Source organism: Salvelinus sp. IW2-2015, unplaced genomic scaffold (assembly GCF_002910315.2).
Source record: "Salvelinus sp. IW2-2015 unplaced genomic scaffold, ASM291031v2 Un_scaffold3898, whole genome shotgun sequence".
Taxonomy (NCBI): Eukaryota; Metazoa; Chordata; class Actinopteri; order Salmoniformes; family Salmonidae; genus Salvelinus; species Salvelinus sp. IW2-2015.
The window spans coordinates 1-6025 of NW_019945172.1; the positions used below are offsets into that span (position 1 = coordinate 1).

The following is a 6025-nucleotide window of genomic DNA, read 5'->3' on the forward strand; positions in this document are numbered from 1 at the left end:
TTCAAACAAAAGTAAATATCAAATTTTGCAAAACAAATACCAGAGCAAAAAATTAGACATTTAAAAAACAAATATTCGTACAAACTTAAAAACTGTCATTCAGTCTGCAGCCATTTAATGGGTCATTTCAGGCAGAAGGCCCAAATAGTGACCTGAGCACATTCTCAGACAGCAGCACACGTATAGACATCATCACCACGATCATGTTCAAACTCATGGTTGTGGAGACTGAACTTACCAACCAGAGGCGCACCTGATATCAGCCTTCAGCTGCGGCTGTCAAAAACAGATCATGTCAGAACATCATGGCTGCGCACCTTTAAGGGCGTTGTTTTCAAAGTGGCTGTTATTTAAGTGGTGTACCACTTTAAAGTCTGGGTGTGCAAACCTCTGAGCAGCTGAAAGCAGTTCTCCTTTGTGTCTGAAGCTGATGTTTTGGTGAAAGGTGGATACTGAGCCCTAAAATACCTGCACAGACGTCACAGCTGTATACGTGTTTCCTTCCTTTGTCATTTCATAATGTTATAAAACATGTGAGAGCGCATGCTATTTGAGTCGCCCAAGGTGTTCAGTCAATTTCACAAAGTTGATAATTGTAACGGTTCACTGTCCTTAATGGGTGCCTCAGAAACTCCTCAGCTGACTCACAAACGTCTCTGTTGGTCCTCAAAGTCTTTGGGAACTCAAGGTTCTGGTTCGAACAGTCTGCTCCAGCATTAGGGGTCTTTTCCAGCTGGTGTTGTTGAGAATGGTACTGCCCTTTCAGAAGTCCTTGTTGCACTCGGAGCAAGGTAGGGCCGGTCTCCCTTGCAAACAATGCACTCGTGGCCGATGTCGCGATCCGTGGCGCTCCTTGAACGTCTTGGCCAACAGTACGCGCACGCACCAGTAGTCTTCTCCAACGTGTATGCGCTCATGGTAGTCACGTATTTTAGAATATAAAAACATCTTTCCGCACACAAAGCAACTGTAGGGTTTCACACTGTGTTTGAGTAGCTTGTGCTTATTCAAGCCATTCTGATGCTTGAATTTCTCATCACAAATATCACAACTAGAAGGCCCTTCGTGTGTTATCAAGTGACTTGTCATTCTGCCTTTCTTGGTCCCAGTCTTTCCACATATTTTACAGGTGTATCTTATGTTATATTTCTTCTTCTTTGTGGGAGCTGCAGCATCCTCAATTGACACCAGCAACAGACTCTGTTCTTTCTTAAAGTCGTCGAGTCCAAGTTCTTTGGATCCCCTAGAGGCTTGACTTCTCTCGTACTCATCACTTTCTCCTGTGATATTCTGGTTGGTCTTGTGAGTCTCTGGCATCCACACACTGTAACCTGGAAAGGCATTCACCAACAATACATTTTACAGGTTTGTTTCACAGTGACTCGCCATATTGTCCATTGGAAGCTAAGAGCATACAGTGCCTTCAGGAAGTATTCATACCCCTTGACTTATTCCACATTTTGTTGCTGAATTCAAAATTGATGAAATATTTGTTCTCACCCATCTACACAATACGCCATAATGACAAAGTGAAAATGTTTTTATACATTTTTGCACATTTATTGAAAATGAAATAACTTTCACACCCTTTGCTATGAAACTCAATTGAGCTCAGGTGCATACTGTTTCCATTGATCATCCTTGATGTTTCTACAACTTGATTGGAGTCCACCTGTGGTAAATTCAATTGCTTGGACATGATTTGGAAAGGCATACACCTGTCTATATAAAGGTCCCATAGTTGACAGTGCATGTAAGAGCAAAAACCAAGCCGTGAGGTCAAAGGAATTGTCCGTAGAGCTCAGAGACAGGGTTGTGTCTAAGCACAGATCTGGGGAAGGGTACCAAAACATTTCTGCAGCATTGAAGGCTCCCAAGAACACATGGCTTCCATCATTCTTAAATGTATGATGTTTGGAACCACCATGAGTCTTCCTAGAGCTGAGAAATCGGGGAGAAGGGCCTTGGTCAGGGAGGTGACCAAGAACCCGATGATCACTCAGACAGAGCTCTAAAGTTCCTTTGTGGAGATGGGAGAACCTTCCAGAAGGACAACCATCTCTGCAGCACTCCACCAATCAGGCCTTTATTGTACAGTGGACAGACGGAAGCCACTCCTCATTAAAAAGGCACATGACAGCCCACTTGGAGTTTCACGCAAAAGCCAGAAACAAGATTCTCTGGTCTGATGAAATCAAGATTGAACTCTTTGGCGTCACGTCTGGAGGGAACCTGGCACCATCCATATGGCGAAGCATGGTAGTGGCAGCATCATGCTGTGAGGATGTTTTTCAGCGACAGGGACTGGGAGACTAGTCAGGATTGAGGGAAAGTTGAAACGAGCAAGTACAGAGAAATTCATGATGAAACCTGCTCTTGAGACTCAGCGAAAGATCACCTTCGGTAGGACAACGACTAAAGCACACAGCCAAGACAATGTGGAGTGGCTTCGGGACAAGTCTCTGAATGTCCTTGAGTGCCCAGCCAAACCCAATCGAAATCCCCATGAAAATAGCTGTGCAGCAAATCCACATCCAACCTACCCAATTGAGGAATCTGCAGAGGGAATGGAGAACTCCAATATCACAGGTTTGCCAAGCTTGTAGCGTCATACCCAATAAGACTTGAGTCTGTAATCTTTGCCAAAGGTGCGTCACAAGTATGAGTATGGGTCTGATACTTATGTAAATGTGATCTGTTTTTTGTTTAATATTGGCTACAAAAAAATAAAACCCGATTTTGCATTCCATTATGGGGTGTTGTGTGTAGATTGACGGGGGAAAAAACAACTTAATCCATTTTAGAATAAGGCTGTAACGTAACAAAATGTGGAAAAATTGAGGGGCCTGAATACACTGTATGTGGTTGTGGGTTGGGGAACTTCGTCAGTAAGGCCAACTGCCTTTAAATACTGTACGCCACACTCATTGCTTCAAGCTCACACACCCACCGAAAACGGGAGCAAACATACCCCAAAAGTCTGTTCAATAATATTTTTTTGGGGTGGGGGGGCACTGAACGCACCTCCGTCTATATAAAGTTACCACAATGGATAGTGTATGTGTCAGAGCAGAAACTATTCCATTATGTCCAAGGTACTGTATGTAGATCTGATAGAATTCTCTGGGTAAGGTTATAAAACAATTTCCAGTGTTGGAAACAGTCAAGAGCACAGTGGTCTCCATCATTGGGCAATGGAAAAAATACATAACTACCCAGACTCTGCCAAGAACTGGTTGTCCAACCAAACTGAGCAAACGGGCTAATGACCAATAACCATCAACATAAATACAGAGTTCCTTGGCTGAGATGGGAGAACCTGCTAGAAGGACAACAGTCTCTATAGCACTTCACCAATCTGGGCTTTACGTAAGAGTGGCCAGACGGACGCCACTTCTGAGAAAAAGGCAAATGACATCACGGCTGGAGTTTACAAAACTACATGTGAAAGAGAGCATAAGGAAAAAGATTCTTTGGTCCGATGAGACCAACATTTTACTCTTTGGGCTGAATGCAAAGCGCTATGTCTGGAGAACCAGGCACAGCTCATCACCCATCTAACACCATCCCTACCATGAAGCATGGTGGTGGCAGCATCATGCTATGGGGACACTTTTCAGCGGCAGGGACTGAGAGACTAGTAAGGATAGAGGGAACAATGAATGGAGCCAAATACAGACAAATCCTTGATAAGAACCTGCTTCAGAGTGCAAATGACCTTAGACTGGTGCGAATATTTACGATCCAACAGAACAAACCCAAGTATACAGCCAAAGCAATGCTGGAATGGCTTCAGAACAATTATGTAAAAGTCATTGAGTGGCCCAGCTAAATTCCAGACCAGAATCCCATTAAATCTATGGAAAGACTTGAAGATTGCTGTTCACCGCCGCTCCCCATCTAATTTAAGAGAGATTGAAAAAAATCGACAATGAAAAAAAGAGAAAATACCCAAATCCAGATGGGAACATCTATTAGCTCCGCACAAGACAACACAAAGTGGTAATTGCCGCCAAAGGTGCTTCTTGAAAGTATTGACTCAGGGTCCGGTCGGCCAGGTCAGCAGGGCCAGCCGGCAATCCGGGGAAGCAGGGCCRGCCAGGTAGGTACACTATATATACAAAAAAGTATGTGGACACCCCTTCAAATTAGCAGATTCTGCAATTTCAGCCACACCCGTTGCCGACAGATGTAAAAAAATATATATATATATTTTAAAAAATTATTACAAAATTAAAACGAGCACACAGCCATGCAATCTCCATATTTGCAGTAAAATGGCCTTACTGAAGAGCTCAGTGACTTTCAACATGGCACAGTCATAGGATGCCACCATCAAGTCAGTTCGTAAAAATGTTTTTTTCCTGCTAGAACTGCCCCAGTCAACTGTAAGTCCTGCTATTGTGAAGTGGAAACGTCCTAGGAGCAACAATGCCACAAAGTGGTAGACCACACAAGTTCACAGAATGGGACCGCTGAAGTATGTAGCGCACAGAAATCGCCTGTCCTTGGTTGCAACACTCACGAGTTCCAAACTGCCTCTGGAAGCAACGTCAGCACAGAAATTGTTTGTCCGGGAGATTCATGAAATTGGTTTCGATGGTCGAGCAGCCACACACAAGCCTAAGATCACCATGCGCAATGCCAAGCGGCGGCTGGAGTTGCTCAAAATTGGAAACATTTCTTAAAACACGTTTTCACTTTGTCATTATTGGGTGAGAATGGGTGMGAATTTTTGTATTTTTGATTTAATCCATTTTGAATTCAGGGTGTAACAAAACGTGGAATAAGTCAAGGGGTTTGAATCGTTTCTGAAGGCACTGTAACTCATGCTGTAGMGCTTGAACACGTAATACAATAATAGCTTCAACTGACCTTGAGACTCCATGACATCATCATCCGTTTCCTCCTGTTTAATGACCAGTGGTGCTGAACATGTCTCCACTCCCTTCCAAAAGACAACCAATGGTGTTATTAACTCTTATCAGCCTTTAAGAGAGTAGATCATACAGCAACAGTTAGACAAGCATCTTGTTGTAGGGGTTTTCCATTACAAAACATAATACAGCAGGGGAATGACACCAAAATCATGGAATATATTTAATACAAACAAATATATTTGGAAGGGCATATTTTATGTTTAACTGAGAATCTTTGAAAACAGCCCATAAAAAGGTTTATCTGTAGCCTAGATGGTATTTTGAGTTTTTATATATATCACTTTTCCGTGATATCCAATTGGTAGTTAGTCTTGTCCTAACTCTGCAAGTCCGGTACGGACTCGGGAGAGTCTAAGGTCGAGAGCCATGCATCCTCTGAAACACGACCCTGCCAAGCCGCACTGCTTCTTGACACACTGCTCGCTTAACCCGGAAGCCAGACGCACCAATGTGTCGGAGGAAACACCGCCCAACTTGCCACCGTGTCAGCGTGCCTGCACCCAGCCCGCCACAGGAGTCGCTAGAGCACAATGGGACAAGGACATCCCGGGCAAACCAAACCCTCCCCTAACCMAGACGATGCTGGGCCAATTGTGCACCGCCTCATGGGTATCCCAGTTGCAGCCGGCTGCGACACAGACCGGGATCGATCCCGGATCTGTAGTGATGCCTCTAGCACTGCGATGCAGTGCCTTAGACCGCTGCGCCACTCAGAAAGCCTGATTGAATTTATCTAAGGGTCATTCAAAGCCTTAATATACTATTTACAGTCAAAGGCCTGCTACACATTTTTGCTGGGTGTGCGCTTGCATGGTTTTCAATTAAATATGTCTGGGCCTAGTTTCTGTGAGACATATCTACCCTTACAAAAATTGTCCGCCAAAGCTCCACTCACCTTGTCTGTCATCTGACCAAAAGGCTGCAATGGCTGTTCTTCCTCTGGTACCAGTGACGGTGGACCTTCATCTTCCACAGTAGGATCACCTTCTAGCCAAAGACCATTGGCCTCTTGTTCMTTGAGGATTTGCTCCACGACTGGGAAGTTTCTGAAACCTGATGAGCGGGCTAACATACAAATTGAGATT

At 44.1% G+C, this 6025-nt stretch overlaps 1 long non-coding RNA gene across 1 annotated transcript; it reads right to left on the reverse strand.

Moving 5' to 3' along the window:
* Positions 1–1003: 1003 nt before the first annotated feature.
* On the reverse strand, positions 1004–6018 carry LOC112076634 (uncharacterized). The gene is made up of 3 exons (XR_011477833.1): positions 5836–6018; positions 4876–4948; positions 1004–1331 (listed from the first exon to the last, which is right to left on the reverse strand). It is a non-coding gene; the product is annotated as an uncharacterized lncRNA (long non-coding RNA).
* Positions 6019–6025: the final 7 nt, after the last annotated feature.